At 38.2% G+C, this 17300-nt stretch overlaps 1 long non-coding RNA gene across 1 annotated transcript; it reads right to left on the bottom strand.

The window, feature by feature from the left end:
* Positions 1-269: 269 nt before the first annotated feature.
* LOC122974381 lies at positions 270-678 on the bottom strand. Its single transcript, XR_006400372.1, has 3 exons — positions 605-678; positions 468-531; positions 270-389 (listed from the first exon to the last, which is right to left on the bottom strand). It is a non-coding gene; the product is annotated as an uncharacterized LOC122974381 (long non-coding RNA).
* Between the last annotated feature and the right edge of the window lie 16622 nt (positions 679-17300).

The raw sequence follows: 17300 nt of genomic DNA, 5'->3' as shown, positions 1-17300 counted from the left end.
GCCCGGATACCTAAAGCTAAAATAAAGGAGCGCAGAGACAGCATTAATACACCTAACAAGATCCTTCAGGCGCAGTGGACTCGTCTCACAACACAAATCAACCAATATTACAATCAGTCAAAAATATGCTGAACCAAAACAGGCAAAAGCAACACTACATACAACTAAACAAAAGAAAGAAAAAAATAAAAAGAACAAAAACTATAGGCAAAACAGTAGAAAACTATCCTAAAAGAAAAGAAAAAGGAAAATTTAAAAAAAAAAAAAAAACAATCCCAAATATCCAACCGTGGCCTTCAATATGATATGCTTAATTATTTCATCCTACCTCTACCATAATAACCCCGGCCAATTATGGCACAGCTCAAATGCTCCTCCGCTCTGGACCCCTAAATCACAAAGAACTCATCATTTTAGATACGACTCAATACAACACTACACAGGAAACAACAACTATTAGTGCCTACCTCTACAGGTGAAATCTACTGTCTCCCACGGATCTGGATGTTCAAAAGCTGGGGTTGCCTGCACCTGGTATTTACAATTGTTGCCATTAGTACCATGAAGAAAACCTGGCAGGTTGACTTTCAACTACTATACATACCTCGAACAGGAAGACCAAACTCCCTGTCTGCCAGCTGACCACCGTGTAGGAGGACTATAGCACTCTGCCGTACGTCACAGCAAAACACGTCTCTGTGTGTGTATTCAATGAGTATTTATAATGTGATTTGATTGCACTGTCGGCGTTTCCCTTGTATGGAAAGTGACATACTAACATAAAGAGGAAGTGACATAGGTGGCCGTGACCAGCCAGGTAAAAGTGGCACAATTACACGTCTATCTGCTTGTTATTTTCTTTTAATAAACAGGCAAAATACAAAGTGTAAATCAAATAAGAGGCAAAGATTTGGAGAGGCAGCAATAAAAGCAATGCCATAAAGACAATAATAACACAAGAGTACTAAGTTTTTATTACAGTGGTGACTTATGACCTCTCATATCAGCGTCATCACAGTTGAATGGGTAGGCTTCATTCACATCAGATCACAGCAGGGGGCGACGGAGTGTTTTCTATAAAGAAATGGACAAGGCTCTCCGCCCGCCCTCCCTACAGGTGTGCGCTGCTGAGATGAGGGAACACATCCGATCTGCTCCCTGCTGAACTACTTTACAGCAAACATACGGTGAGTAATAATATGAATGTATTTAAGCGGTAACGTTATCCTGCAGTTCTTCCCAAAGTTCCAGATTATTGCTCAGTAGGTCGTACATACTCATGTATGTAATAATAGAATAGGTACCTGGTAGTTAAACAATGACTACAGTTTAATTTGTAAATTCCTAAATTTTTACCCCCTTATTCCATAACGTCACATCTTGTTCCCCTGTACCTACATATATGTATTGGTACGTACTGTACTGGTACACCGTTAGTACAAAAGATTACACCGTAACTACAGAGTAATTACACTGTACATTGCGGGCTGTATTGTAAAGCGTTACCAAAATAAAATGTAATCTTTGTTGGCTATATGTCCACTAACAGGGCCTCACACAGCTTAATTAAAACATACTATAGTTATTTAACAAACTTACTCTTCCTACCAGCTATCATACATTGTAACTACTCGTGTTAATTCTTTGCTTATCAAAGTAATCCTTCATACATATCACATTCCTACTGAGTCATGTAGAGTTTAAAGGCAATTTAATAGATATCACAATAAAAAAAAACATACATCATACATCAGCTTCAACCTCACTGAAAGTTGTCCACTGGATGGCACTGTGGTTGTATTACTATGTAACAATTTGACAGGCATTACTTTGTGACCAATAATATATAGATTACAAGATGATTTTATACTTAAGAAACATTGAATCAAACTTCTGGTTTTAAGGAACACAGAAATTCAACTAAGGCTTAACTGAATTTACGACAGGTCTGGACTATCTTTATTGGAAGTCTCACCAGGGTGAAAGCAACAGTGGAGGAATGTGGGTGTGTGTGTATGTATGAGATTAGAAGGTGAAAAGAAACATAAAATGTATGTAGAGTTGTCCAAACTCATCAAACAAATTGATGAGGTTTCACTATGATAAACAGTCTCTCTGCATTTGTCCAAGGAAAGGGTCCTTTAATCCCTCATAAATCATAAATTCCACTTGGGATTGTCCCACACAATTTAGAGAGAGTTTGGGGTGAGGAGATGGTTCTGTGAGGAGTCAAAACGGACACTTTAATGTGAAGGAAGGGTTCTCAGTTTACCTGAGGGCATTTCCAGACAAAGCTGAATATACATCCATGTCTTTTGAGGTTAGAGGTTATTGTTGATTGAGCTCAGACCTTCTTTGGGCTATTTTTGCAGGAAAAACAAAGATCAACTGGTTCTCCTACAATTCTGACAGGTTTGAGGCTAGAGTAGGCAAATGTTGAAAATGTTTGTAAAAATAATCTTTTATGCTCATTTTCTAAAACTATTTTCTACTATTATTTTCTGTATTGCACAACATTATGCACATATTTGTCTGTAACTTTCGTGGTAGCTCAGCTCTGTGAAGCACATTTACATAGTACATTCCTGGAATGAAATGTATGATATAAATAAAGTTTTGTTTGCTTGCTTGATAATATCAAAGACAAATCCATGTAAATGTGGAGCATGCAAACTAAGTGTGTGTCTCTGTTTGTTTGTTTTGCAGGAATGGGAACAGAAGAATAGCACATAAACCTCTCAAACCCCTCACATCAGTCTCATGTTATTTCCTCTTTTTTTCTTTTTAAGAAATTGTGTTTATATTTATTTAAACTGTTCATACAGTCTGAGAGCATGTTGAGGACACAAGCATAGCATTCACATGAACCAGAACAAGTTGCCTGTTTTAGTAAACTGTAAGTACCACAACATACAGAAATAGCAACCTTTTGAAACTTTTATACTATGGAGCATGTTTAGTGCACAAACTTTCTTCTTCAAGCAACCACCAGTCTCTTTGTTTCCTTTTCACTCAAAATCTGATTCAGTTTGGGTTCAAAAAGGTCAAAACCAAGTATTTATTTGTAAATGTTTGAAGGAAATACTAGCTTCCCTTTGTTTATTTATGTTGATATATTTAAAGTGTTTTTGTAGAATTTGTTTGGCTCCACACGATCATATTTTCTACATCATGACTGGTTGTCATTCATGTGTGTCAGCATCAGCAAAGTGCATCTTTAAGGGTCACAGTAATCACACAGCAGCTGAACAACAATGCAGCTCCTCTCAAAGAGCTATTTATTTCAAGAAGCAGAATTATTCTCAGCATCATCATGAATTCATATTTTATGTCTGTGATGTGGGAGGAATTTGAAGGTATATTGGTGGGTAATGGTGAATCCTCTGTTTTATTTCCTGTTTTCTTGCTGAATGAATACAATCCTGTATTTGTATTGTGGAGAACCTCCGGACACTGACCTCTGGTAGCTGTTTCAGGACAGCAGCTGACAGTTGGTAGGCCCCTTCATCCTGGTTTACTGTCCACTGGCTCTGAAACCAGAGCCCCTCATCTTCATCAGGGCCTTTTTTAGTTGTGTCCATTACCTGAACTGCCAGTTTTTAATATGGAAAACCATATTTTCTCACTTGTCTCTAGTGTTGTGTAGCCATGCAGATACTTTTGGTTGTATTTGTCCAGGTATTGAGATTTCTGCACCAACACAATGAGACTGAATAGAATATTGTTTATGGCACTAACAGCATAATCAATAATTACAAATTCAAACGCAACGTGTCTTTCAAAAAACCTGTTTTCTTAAGTACTATTTTTGCAGTAGAAAGTTGTTCCAAACCAAAAGTACCTGCATGGCTACCACCTGCACCTGCTTACTGAGAAAAAATGAGCCTGATTCCAGACTAGAGATGTGCTGCCCACATGTCTCATCAATGTCATATTTTTATATTTTTATGGTGCTTTTTTGATTTCGGCTTTATGCTCCACTGTAGTCAGCATGTTAGCATGAAGACAAGGAGTAGAGGATTTATATCTGCAAGTATTTAGTTCATGTTGTTTCTCTGTCAGCTTGGTGTGGCTTATAACTGAGCAAGATGTCTGATGTCAGTAAATGTGAACCTGCTGTACATAGCTTGGCTTTGTAGGTGGGGGTGGGGGGTTGTGGGGGGAATACAGACTCATGCATCAGTGTTTGTTTTTGCATCTTATTCATTTTCTACTCTGTTTAATATCTCAGACAGTCTCTGCCTTGGTGACAGACATGCTTGTACATAAATGAATAAACCTGACAAACAGCTCACTGCTGACTGTGATGAAATGCAACATTTCTATTTTTCTGAGCGTTTTAAGGACGTCTCCATGTTAAAGGATGTGGTTCAAGTTAAGAAAAACCTCAAGTTGAGGTTGTACTTAAAGGGCTCGTAAAAATGGAAGTTTGAACGTTCACTTTTCCATGACAGCTGGGCAAACTCCATCTGCTGTACAGAGAACTACTCTCCTGAGACTGAAAGTGTGATCACTGTTATTAGTTTTTGGAGCTGTTCCTCAACAAGCTGCCCTAAACTCATCATGAGGAAGAAACATGTCACACAGTGCAGCCGTGTGGCTCATTAACGAGTTTATAATAGTTTTTGGACAACGGAGGTCTACGGCACAGAGAAATAAGATATATCAGACTTTGGATACAAACACAATACTTGTAAGTAGGATGAGTTCATTGCTGTTCAAAGACATTACTGTTAGCGGCTGGGTCAGTAAAATCAGTCCTTGGGAAACTTCCACTCCCAACATAAAGCTCTGCAAATGAATATCAACTGTAACAATGAGGAAATGAAACAGCATGTCCGACAACTCCTTCAGGCTCTGCAGGAGGGAGGAGACAGACAGAAACTCAGGGTTTGAAGAAAAGCTGCCAGTGAGCAGGTTAGTTCACAGAGTGAGTTACCACAGTGACTGACCTTCAGTTAAAGTCATCTCACGTGTTTTCAATAAACCCACAATCTGGAACAGACCCCAGGCTAAAGAGAAGCCCCCTTACTGATGGGTGTAGTCAAAAGTATGCTCTGTTGCACCTGTAACCACACCCAACAGCAATGTCATGATGTACTTACCACAGCCCAAAGTACATTTCTCTACATCACAGCAGCAAGGTGAGAAGTTTAACCACTGAAGGTCAGCAAAAAGATTTTCAGCTGCTGTTAAATTGCTAATTTAATAATGTAGGAGCTCACATGCAGTATATATATGCCCAATATGTATGAACATGCCACAACCTGAGGGACAGTGAATGACCTACACACACACACACACACTCACAGATACATGCATAAGATATACTATATATAATTGATATATATCAATCTTAATGTTGGAGAAGTACCACTCCATTCTTCAGAGACATGCTGTACCCTCTGGTTTGTATCTTTGTGGAGAAGGATTCATACTGCAGCAGGATAATGACCCCAAACACACCTCAAAGCTTTGCAAGAACTACTGAAGACCAAAGAAGACCAAGGAGTCCTGACTGTCATGGACTTTCCTCCACAGTCACCTGACCTCAACCCCATTGAACATTTATGGGGGACTTGAAGACTGAACATTCTGTGACATCACAAGAAGCTCTTTGGAACATTGTCAAATCCTAACGAAGCTCATCCGGTTTTGAACAGACTTGTGGAGTCCATGCCAGCTGGAGTGCATGCTGTCATTAAAATAAAAGGAGGAAATACTAAGATATTCTGTAATTTATGTACATTTTTCAAATCACTTGTAATGAAAGAAATAGTTTTACATTCAGAACAAATGCAAAATAGAAGTATCTTGACTAGAGGTCTCAGACTTTGGATCCCACTGTACATGTACATCCTTTTTTTCATTTTCTGGAGTCTCGTCCTGTGTGGAATCTTAGGAAGCACTTGTGTTTGTTAGTAAACCAGAGATGATCATCACACTTTCTGCACTTTGCATAAGAAATACAATATATTTGTATGCATCTATTCAACCCTTTAGACCATAAAATGTACTTGTGTCTGTTATTGCCAGTGAGTAGTAGATAGCAAAAACATGAACCAGATCATCATTTTACACAATAAAACATCACCATCATTTAGAATGTCTTAACATTTACACTAACTGCACTAATTATGTCTCGAGGCAAAAGTCACATTTTAGAAAAAATAAAACATGTCTTTAAACCATCAGTTCAGTTTTTTAGCGATTAAAGCACATGCTTGTATTTTTTTTAAGGCTGTCTTGATTTCAAGTTGTTATATATTCAAATATATCTGACCCTTTTCTAGCACTGTGCCACATGTGACTCCACTTCCTGAAAATGTGTCCCACCCCAAAAATGCAACATTATACCCACTTCAACTCCTCATCTGATTTGATAGAAACTTCTGATCAAGGTTTACAATATGTGAAAATTACAATATGTATAAGTGAGAGGCTCAGAAGACTTCCTGCTGCCTGAAGGCAACAATATGTAGTAGAGTAGTGGTAGACAAATAGCAGTCATGAGCCAAATCTGGTTGAACTGTCTCCTATTAAACCTGTGAACTGATATTACTCAATTTATTTATATATGTATGTGTGTATTTTCATCTGATGTATATACACATTGGAATCGGTGGAATTTTAATTAGAGGTGTTAACCACATTTAAACATTTCAAACATCCAGCCCAGCCTCTCTGTGAACAGGTATCATTGGAACTACTTTCTATTGAAGAAATAGTCCCAATGAAAACTGATCACAGTGAATTCTGTTTGGAGTAATGAAGACTCCATAGAGAGATGTTGCTGCTGAATTATCTGAATGTCACTTTTTCAACACTGTGAGCACCAAAAAACAAAGAAACAGAAAATTCCATTCACCTCTACTGTATAGAAGACAAATACAACTGAAACTCTGCACACTAGATACGACTGGAGGTAAGTGAGAAATAAAATATATATATTTTGTAGTTGAGATGAATTGATCCCTTCAAAACAACACCTTTGCACACGACCAAAGTATGACTTTGAAAAAAACAGCCTCAAAATTGCTCTGTGGGTACTTTACACTGTGTTGGAGACAAACATTTACATGTGTGTCAATACTTTTTGCATATAGAATGCAGCAGAACTGTGACTTTTGCCCCTAACAGAGAGGAGAAGCTGGTGTTGTATTTGACTAGATTTGCCTAAGAACAGCTAATATAGAGGCAGAGTTTCCTTGTAAGAGTGAACATCGACACACAGAGACCTCAGAGCAGCATCATGATGGAAAGGATCTTGCTGGGTGTCCTGTATCTCTCAGGTCAGTGAAATATTTAAAGATATTATTATTAAACATTATAATGTTTAATGTTTAACTCAATATTTTATTGAGTTGTGTAATTACATCATCCAAAATGTTTCTAATGTTCAAACCCAGAAATTCACACTTTTAATCAAGGTAAGGGTCCTTTTCATTTGGTCGGCAGTTAATAGCATCATATGACCTTTGTGCATACATCAGTGTTGTGGTTGTCTGCCAAATGCTGTCATAAACTGACATGTATCCAGATTTAAGCCACATTTTTATTAAACATTTTTTATATCTTGGTTGTTTTTAACTATATCTTTTAACCGGATGAAGGATTTTAGTCATCAGACGTCTGGATCTTAAGTTATCAGAGAAACAAGCTGAGCAAATGTTAACAGCCTCTCTGAATGTCTCGTATCCAGAGGGGCTGAAACACTGATTATTAACATGAAACTGCTTTATTAAGTGTTTTACTGGTTTTAATCACTGTGTAGGATATTCCTCAGCAGAACACTGTCTACCTTAATAAGTGGCCAATGCCATCACTTTATTACTTTCCTTATTGTTTGAATGTGTACATTTGTGTCCATAACTATGTTGGAAATTTACTATAATTTTTAACTCAATTCTCCAAGTTGTATGTGTGTTAAAATCAGGTAATTAATATCTCAGTAACCACTAGAGATAAACATGTGCTGTTTGGTTGCATTGTAATCTCCTGAGCATAAGAACATTCGATTTTTAGTCATGGTTATTGTTTGGTAACAAGGTACAGTTGTTTGAGAGATTGTTTTAAAAATAAGACAAATTATCTGACCTCCAGTGGATGCCATGATTGGTCAGATGCTTCTCTGAAGTCCCTTATCTAACTGTACCTATAAAAGACCATCACTGGAATGCAATAGTTGGATTCTCTTTGTTACTGGTACGAGGTCCCATTCTTTCTCTGAGTTGAAACCAACTTCAGCTGACAAATCTTCATCTCCACTCCCCACGGTGGCAACGCATTCTCATCTCTCCTGACGTCACCACACCACTCAGCAGCTACCAGCCCACAGACATGCAAGTAGCACACTTCTGCTCTGCTAACCGGGTGAATTCAAAAAGCTTCATCTGCTTACAACTGAATTCTAAATTTGCCACCCCAGTTTACCAGCTGCTTCCAGTGACGGTCACTAGTCAACCCCTTTTCTGACAAACTCTGGTTCTGCATTCATTCATTCTTTCATTGTAGCGTCATTGTTTGTTTAGTGAGTGTTGTTTTGTGTCATTGTTAGGTTAGTCTTTAGGTAATAAATGTTTTGCATATAAAGTCATTGCCTTTGTTTTCTTTAACTTACTTTCAGTCACTTTACGTATCCCATTCCTTTCCTGAGTGCAAGTTAATTCCTTCCCAAAGCTGATTTATGTGTTAAAGATTCTCTTGACTAATCACCAAGAGAAACTATTTATTAGTCTTATTATCCTGATTCTGAGGTTATAACGCTGGACAAATAATTGAAGTGGTTCTGTGTAATAATTCTGCTTAACACTAAATTTCCCCAAACTGAGCTAAAATTTCCCTACAATTGGGTCTGTTTGTTTTGGAGAGGAGGAGACCTCTGTGGATAATTTGGTTCCTGGTAAAAACCTCCTGAACAATGAACACTGAAGGAATCCTAACCGGGAGAAGCTGACTGCAATGACTGCAATGGTGGTTATTTCACAATGAAGACAACAACTCCCATGATCCCACACTACTTCATGATGTCATCAAACTCTGTCTTTTGTTGTTGTTTTGATTAAGAGACCACTAGCAGCAGAAGTTAAATACTGTGTGTTTAATAATGTCTAACAGTGTTTATTATTTCATTATACTGTAATACTTAAAAATGTTAGAGTCACCTCACATGTTAAAAAGTGGTGTTTTCCTCACAGGCTGGTCCATCTTCTCCACATGTCGTCTCCATCAGTACCACTTTGTTTCTGAGCGCATGAATTGGACTGAAGCTCAGACCTACTGCAGAGAGACATACACAGACCTGGTCACCATTGAAAACACTGAAGACATGAACCAACTCATCAACACAGTTTCATCTGCTGGTTACAACAGTCAAGTCTGGATTGGCCTGTACAGAGTCATTGATTGGAAGTGGTCAGATGGGTACAGAGGGAGTGGAGCTGAATATAGGGACTGGAAACCAGGATATCCATACTTATCGATTAATTATCCCTGTGTACTCATTGGATGTGATCACAAATGGTGGGATACTTATTGCGAAAACAATTATAACTTCGTCTGTTATAGTGGTAAGTACCCAGCTAAGCATTATTTCTTCTCTAATAATGATTACATTGAAGTTCAGCACTTCAAAGATTCATTTTTCCCCAATAATTTATCTGCAGGAACACAGCTGGATCCTCAATTTGTTTTTGTGAATCAACCAATGAACTGGTCCAATGCTCAGAGGTACTGCAGGGAGAACTTCATAGACCTGGCCACTGTGAGGAACGACACTGAGAACCAGGAGGTTGGGAATTCGGTGCCTTGTGCATACTGGGCATGGATCGGCCTGTACAGAGATAATGGTATTAACTGGTCTGATGGCAGTGCCTACTCGTTCACCAAATGGGGTGGTTCAGTTTCAGGATCACTCAGATCGATGATGTGTGGTGTGCAGGAATCAAACCAATGGACGTTTAAGTCCTGTGAAGAGAGATTTCCATTTGTCTGCTACAGCATCCCTGGTGAGTGGTTTACTGTCCTTCAGTGGAAGCCAGAGAATGCTGCATAACTTTAGCATAAATCATGTTTGAATGTACACGAAAAAGTGTAAATATCACAGAACTAATAGGACAGCAAATGAATGATTAATTTCTCCTCTCATTCTGTGTCTCAGTACCAGTAAAGAGGCAGGTAGTTAAGCTGAGGATGAAGGTGCAGGACTCCTCTGTGGATCTCAATGACCCTGCTGTGAAAGCAAACATCCTGAAAAAGGCAAGTCTCCAAAATCCAGACTGGGTTAGGGGCTGGTGTGTCTCAAACAGGTCTAGAATACTTGTTTACATGCTTATTCTGCTTGATGTGTTTTGCCACTATGAAGTTTGATAATATCTAAAAACCAGTAGGGGTTTTTACACACAACAACAACACAGTAGAGAGGATGAATGTTTCAAAATGGCTTCCATTTGTGTTTCCAGTTCCAGGACAGACTGAAGGAGCAAGGAGTGAGTGGAGTCACCCTGAAGTGGAGAGAACAGCCTGATGGGAAAGTCTTCCACAAGGAGGGAAAAGAAGAGAAGAAGAAAAAAAGACAGAAGACTGAGCTCTGAAATGAAAACCCAGCTTTACTTATCTGTAATCCATGTTGAATGTTGATTCTCTATCTGCTAACAATACACTATCATCAGCTTAACCGTAACCTTGACTACATCCTGTATAGAAGAGTTTTATCCTCCCTCATCAATATTACTGTGTGAAGTGTTTCAATCAAAGTCACTTTTCTTCCAAATAAAACATATGAGATGAGTCTTTGGCTTCAAGTTTACAGTGTGTGAACCAACCTGATAAAAGCAACAGACACACAGTTATGGCAGTGATTTATTGCAGAATAACAAAGTAATCTAGGTGATAATGGGAGCACTGGTAGTCTGCAAAGGCCTTCCATCCAAACTTTTGAAATCTGTAGACTTCTGTTGCTGCACTCAAACAAAAACACTTTAGCAAAAGGCAAGAGAACTAAGAAAAGACACAACTGACAAATGTATGAAAAAGTGTGAGTATCTTATATAGATAATATGATATAGGCTGATAATATAGGCTGACACAGCAAAATGTAGCCACTTCACATTCCCTCCATGACAGCCAGTGGAGGAAGAAGTTTTTACATCCTTTACTTCAAAGCAGCAATACTACAATATAACATAAGTATGATGAGTAAAACGTAGTAGAAGTATAACAAGTGAAAATAGTGGTTGTGCAGTGACGTTAATATGACATTATTAGATTATTAATACTGATGCATCAGTGTGTGAACAACATTTTATTGTTGTAGCTGGTTAAGGTGGAGCTAGTTTGAACTACTTTATATACAGAAAACTTAACTGTAGGTAGTTAATTCCAGTGGTTCCCAACCTAGGGGTTGGGCCCCTCCAAAGGGTCCCAAGATAAATCTGAGGGGTCGTGAGATGATTGATGGGAGAGGAAAGAGGTTAAAAGACAAGTGAAACACTGGTCTAATCTTTAATGTGTTGTATTTTATATCATGAGTGTTTTTATGTTAAATAAAATATTCTGTAAAGTAACTAGTGACTATAGGTGTTAAATAAATGTATAATATTTCCTCAAATATTGTGGAGTACAAGTTGCTAAAAATGGAAATATTCAAGTAAAGTACAAGTACCTCAAAATTGTACTGAAGTACAATATTTGATTAAATGTAGTTAGTTTGTTGTCAGATGATGACAGGAACATGTCATGTGACTGAGCACCTCTGTTATTTTACACACCATTGGACAAACTATGTGCTCCTACAAACATGGTTGTGAACATCACACCAAACCTCTGTAAATATGTCAGGTCTAAATAATTACACACAACTAAAGAATATACAGATACATAGTGGGATTATAGTGAATTATCAATGACTGCATGAGCACATACTGTGTTTCATATTGCATACATGCTGAGCTCTCCACGTATCTGTGTGTGAGAATTAAAATGCAACACTGCACTCTTGTGTTTGCATGTGTGTATTGTTGGCTTCAAAGTGAGAGTCTAGTAAATGTGGGAACAAAGAGAGAGACAGACATGTAAAACAAGAGGGGAGGATGTGATTTGTTGTAGTAGTTTTACTGAACTACAGCTGATTGCATGTTACCCTTTAGAAATAATCTTACTACCATAGGATCATTAAAATGGTTTGCTTGAGAAAACATCTGAAATATCTTCATTTTAGAGGAGTCATTGAACCTCTCCTGTATTTCTCTCTTTGTTGGTAATGATTTACTGAGTCCTATTGCATTTCTACATGAGATGTTTGAGAGAATTTGAGGAAGACAGATAACAGAGAGAGAAAATAAAACATGTATTGAGTTCAGTAAAGTGACTTATTTGGATGTAGTTTGGTTAAACTAAGAACTTGGAGTTTTGTATTGATATGCAGCCTTGAAACATTTAGATGGGAGCTGTGTTTAGTGGCCTTTTGTTTGACACAAATGATAATGATGTAATAATAAATTACTCACCTTTACTTGGTTTCTTGGAGAGTGGATGCCATCCTTCGGTGATGAAACCTTCCGTGACCATGAACCTGGGAAGAATCATCACCCATTTACTGTGTGTGAGCCCGGCTATGTGCTCCTGTGTGTCTGGCACAGTTAGAGTGTAAGGTTGATAACAGAGATGGGGGGAGAAATTACTCACCTTGTGCAACATTTCTGGAGAAGAAACTCAGGCACAGTGCAGATGAGTAGAGGAGAGAACACCTGCTGCCAAGCAGGCTGCCTGCGTGACGTTATGTCATAGAAAGATGTAAGATGAGAGGCCAGAGAAGAACGAGCAACAGACATTGTTTTCCCCTTTATTCATCTCACCTGAGTTGGGGACACAGAAGCAACCCCCTCCTCAGTGTGGTGCCTCTAACTCCTGGAACACACAGCCTACCTTTACCTGAACAGTGTGTGTGCATCACTGAACTGCTGCGTCTCACACACCTGCAGTGTCCACACAGACAGTGTTGCTGCTGCAGTGCTGCTACTGCCAGTCCTATATTTCTACATAGAGTTTGACTTTGATAATGGACGTTAATAACAGAATGTTTCATATCATTTCATTTATATTTAGTTTAGACAGTCAAAGGTTAAGAATCGTGCGCTCATTTGTGAAAAAGAAATAAATGTGAAAGCTTTGTTTCTGACGGGCATGGTGGGGTCAAGTTGGGGCTACTTCTGTGTCAGACACATACACTCCTCATGATGGGTGAGGGAGGGACGGGGCGCGTCCTCTGACAGTCAGCTTCCTCCCCAGGGCCTGGAGGCAGCTAAGGAAGGGGAAACCACAGCCCCTTAATGCCCCAGCCAGTTGATGGTGGAGTGATGCTGCTTCCACTTGCAGATAATGGCCCCAGTGGTGCTTATGGGAACATTTAAGAGTTGAGGAATCAGTCAGTAACCTGTACCCTTCCTATGTTGCTCAACAGTCTTGTTGCAAAGGTTTTGGGAGAGCTCTTTGCCTCTAGTCATCATGAGATGCTTCTTCATGACAGCTTGGTAACAAATAATGTGTTCACAGATGTCTAACCCTTTTTAAAAGAGTGGAAGTGCTAATAGCCACATGCACTAACCAGCTGATTCTAAATAGCACAGGTAAGAGGACTAATTAGTGGTTCAGTGTTTGTTCATACAGCGTGTTCAATACTTTAGGTCATTCAAATTTAATGCACATGACTTTTTTATTGATTGGAATGTTATGATTTCTTTAGCTGTTTTGCCTTATTGAGTTAATATCAATGTCTGATCTTAATTTCATATGAATATCTGCACTGGAAATATGTTTCCTGAAAAAAATGTTGACGTGTTGAATACTTATTTCCCCCACTGTACATTTCTGTTTTTCGAATTAATTATTATACACATATGATTAAAGGAAGACGACGCACCTGAAATAGTTATATTTGTTCTGACTTATTACTCACTTATTATTCATGATAAAAATAAAGATTATAATACAGAAATATATTGTATGTAGGTCTATAATAATAAGTTTCATTGTGATAGAAGAACAAGATTTATTTTTGTCTTTATTCAACTGTGGTGCCTTAGAACACATCCACCCTCACCCACATTTAGGTTATTAAGAAATTTCACATAGGCTTGGCTATGTTGCAAATTGGGCCTACTGGTACAGAAAAAATAGATATTGTGATCCGTTGTGGGGAGAGTGAGGTAACCTGTTTTACATTTACATTGTTACACTATAATACCAACTGTACCAACAAAATATATACATTTATTTTAGTCTAAAATACAAAATGTGTAATATTTCACTCATGACTGTATATCTGAGCAGGCTGTAAGTTATATACTGTACATAAACAACTACTATACAGTATGTACTGTACATAAAGTAACGTCATTTTACCATTTACCGTTACCTATGTTTGACACAAAATACGAGTAGACTACATTAGGAGTTAAAAGAAAAGATCAAGCAAACACCAAGTTACTTAAATGATAAATTAAATAACACAAATAATGACTTCATTTAAAATTAGGGAACTCCCGGCTGTTGTTATACAACAGCTGGCCCGCCAAAATCCAAAGTATTAAACACAGCAAACAGCTGCACAACTTCCAGCCTCACTAGAGGACATTAATTAGATCAGAGTGGATGTGTTGGACAAATCTCACAATTAATTAACATTTAATCACAATTGTTGGATATGGAAATATACACAAGGAATGACTATATACAGGTGAAAACATTTCTGTGATATGTGTGACCTGCCCAACTGGAGGGTAAGGCACTGCTAATCCCACCTTAAACTGGGCTTCCCCCAAGACCACCTACTCTATACAGGTCAACACACAGATAAGTGTAAAGAAATTAAACAGAGACGTGGCTTCGAGAACAATTGTATCAAATTTATTCATTTAAATTTATTTAAAAAGATCAATTTAAAAAAACAGTAATGTTGTAATACAACCAGAGACCAATTTATTGATATAATAAAGATAATATCTGCCAAGAAGGTATTTAAGAGTTGAAAATACCTCATACACCCTCACGATCATGCTGTTTCTGAGCGAATAATAAAATATATATATATTCAAATCACTCCTAACTCTAAAGAAAAAAACAAAAACATATGATTAACAAGCCAGGCTGACTGGTACGAGATAGCCTCTTCTTCCCACGACTACATCACCATGTGTTTGCACAGCACTGCCACCACTGCAAACACACACACACACACACACACAGCAAACTAACACCCCTAGGTGCCGTGTAATACTTGTCTGCATGCAGGTGCACAACAAACCATACGGCTAGAGCCCCCACACAGTACAGCCCGGATACCTAAAGTTAAAATAAAGGAGCGCAGAGACAGCATTAATACACCTAACGAGGTCCTTCAGGCGCAGTGGACTCGTCTCACAACACAAATCAACCAATATTACAATCAGTCAAAAATATGCTGAACCAAAAGAGGCAAAAGCAACACTACATACAACTAAACAAGAAAAAAATAAAAAACAACAAAAACTATAGGCAAAACAGTAGAAAACTATCCTAAAAGAAAAGAAAAAGGAAAATTAAAAAACAAAAACAAAAAAACAATCCCAAATATCCAACCGTGGCCTTCAATATGATATGTTTAATTATCTCATCCTACCTCTACCATAATAACCCCGGCCAATTATGGCACAGCTCAAATGCTCCTCCGCTCTGGACCCCTAAATCACAAAGAACTCATCATTTTTGATACGACTCAATACAACACTACACAGGAAACAACAACTATTAGTGCCTACCTCTACAGGTGAAATCTACTGTCTCCCACGGATCTGGATGTTCAAAAGCTGGGGTTGCCTGCACCTGGTATTTACAATTGTTGCCATTAGTACCATGAAGAAAACCTGGCAGGTTGACTTTCAACTACTATACATACCTCGAACAGGAAGACCAAACTCCCTGTCTGCCAGCTGACCACCGTGTAGGAGGACTATAGCACTCTGCCGTACGCTACGGGAAAACACGTCTGTGTGTGTGTGTATTCAATGAGTATTTAAAATGTGATTTGATTGCGCTGTCGGCGTTTCCCTTGTATGGAAAATAACATACTAACATAAAGAGGAAGTGACATAGGTGGCCGTGACCAGCCAGGTAAAAGTGGCACAATTACACGTCTATCTGCTTGTTATTTTCTTTTAATAAACAGGCAAAATACAAAGTGTAAATCAAATAAGAGGCAAAGATTTGGATAGGCAGCAATAAAAGCAATGCCATAAAGACAATAATAACGCAAGAGTACTATGTTTTTATTACAGTGGTGACTTATGACCTCTCATATCAGCGTCATCACAGTTGAATGGGTACGCTTCATTCACATCAGATCACAGCAGGGGGCGACGGAGTGTTTTCTATAAAGAAATGGACAAGGCTCTCCGCCCGCCCATCCTACAGGTGTACGCTGGTGAGATGAGGGAACACATCCGATCTGCTCCCTGCTGAACTGCTTTACAGCAAACACACGGTGAGTAATAATCTGAATGTATTTAAGCGGTAATGTTACCCTGCAGTTCTTCCCAAAGTTCCAGATTATTGCTCAGGAGGTCGTACATACTCATGTATGTAATAATAGAACAGGTACCTGGTAGTTAAACAATTACTACAGTGTAATTTGTAAATTCCTAAATTTTTACCCCCTTATTCCATAACGTCACATCTTGTTCCCCTGTACCTACATATATGTATTGGTACGTACTGTACTGGTACACTGTTAGTACAAAAGATTACACCATAACTACAGAGTAATTACACTGTACGTTGCAGGCTGTATTGTAAAGCGTTACCAAAATAAAATGTAGTCTTTGTTGGCTATATGTCCACTAACAGGGCCTCACACAGCTTAATTAAAACATACTATAGTTATTTAACAAACTTACTCTTCCTACTAGCTATCATACATTGTAACTACTTGCGTTAATTCTTTGCTTATCAAAGTAATCCTTCATACATATCACATTCCTACTGAGTCATGTAGAGTTTAAAGGCAATTTAATAGATATCACAATAAAAAAAAACATACATCATACATCAGCTTCAACCTCACTGAAAGTTGTCCACTGGATGGCACTGTGGTTCTATTACTATGTAACAATTTGACAGGCATTACTTTGTGACCAATAATATATAGATTACAAGATGATTTTATACTTAAGAAACATTGAATCAAACTTCTGGTTTTAAGGAACACAGAACTAAGGCTTAACTGAATTTACGACAGGTCTGGACTATCTTTATTGGAAGTCTCACCA

The sequence above is a fragment of the Thunnus albacares genome, chromosome 22 (genome assembly GCF_914725855.1).
Source record: "Thunnus albacares chromosome 22, fThuAlb1.1, whole genome shotgun sequence".
NCBI classification, from domain to species: Eukaryota; Metazoa; Chordata; class Actinopteri; order Scombriformes; family Scombridae; genus Thunnus; species Thunnus albacares.
Note: the sequence above shows the minus strand (reverse complement) of the source record. Positions and strands in the feature narration are given on the sequence as shown.